Source organism: Sinocyclocheilus rhinocerous, unplaced genomic scaffold, assembly GCF_001515625.1.
Source record: "Sinocyclocheilus rhinocerous isolate Xijiao unplaced genomic scaffold, SAMN03320098_v1.1 scaffold1152, whole genome shotgun sequence".
Lineage (NCBI taxonomy): Eukaryota > Metazoa > Chordata > Actinopteri > Cypriniformes > Cyprinidae > Sinocyclocheilus > Sinocyclocheilus rhinocerous.
The window spans coordinates 469,696-470,086 of record NW_015625590.1 but is presented as its reverse complement, the minus strand read 5'-3'; the positions used below and the strand labels follow the sequence as shown (position 1 = coordinate 470,086).

General features: G+C 49.6%; 1 pseudogene; it reads left to right on the top strand.

The window, feature by feature from the left end:
• The window catches only part of LOC107757167 (olfactory receptor 51B2-like), a 2,465-nt pseudogene extending 2,161 nt beyond the window's left edge, over window positions 1-304 (top strand).
• The last annotated feature ends 87 nt before the right edge of the window (window positions 305-391 follow it).

The following is a 391-nucleotide window of genomic DNA, read 5'->3' as shown; positions in this document are numbered from 1 at the left end:
GAAACAAAACCCAAACACCAAACCCCACATTACATATCCCCCCCTCTAAGGGCGGCTCCAGACGCCCAAACAAACAACCAAAACCCCACAAGTCCAGGAGGGTGGTGGAGTGGAGGCTTATCGTTCCAGTGACCAACAAATAGTCCCCCCTGGCAAACTTGAACGAAAGGGTTCATCGACACCCACTCGAAAAATGTCCTTAAGGGGCCACATCATAAAAACCAACCAAATGGCACAGTCCACAAAAGTCTTGAACATAATCCTCAATGTCCCGGTTGCCTTGACGCAGGCAGAGGAGGCGTGAAACTGCTGGGTTCATCCTTTATGGTCGTGTATTCTGTAACGAATCAGTCCACTGAAGGCGAGCATAGTGAGAACCCAAGTGCAGTTT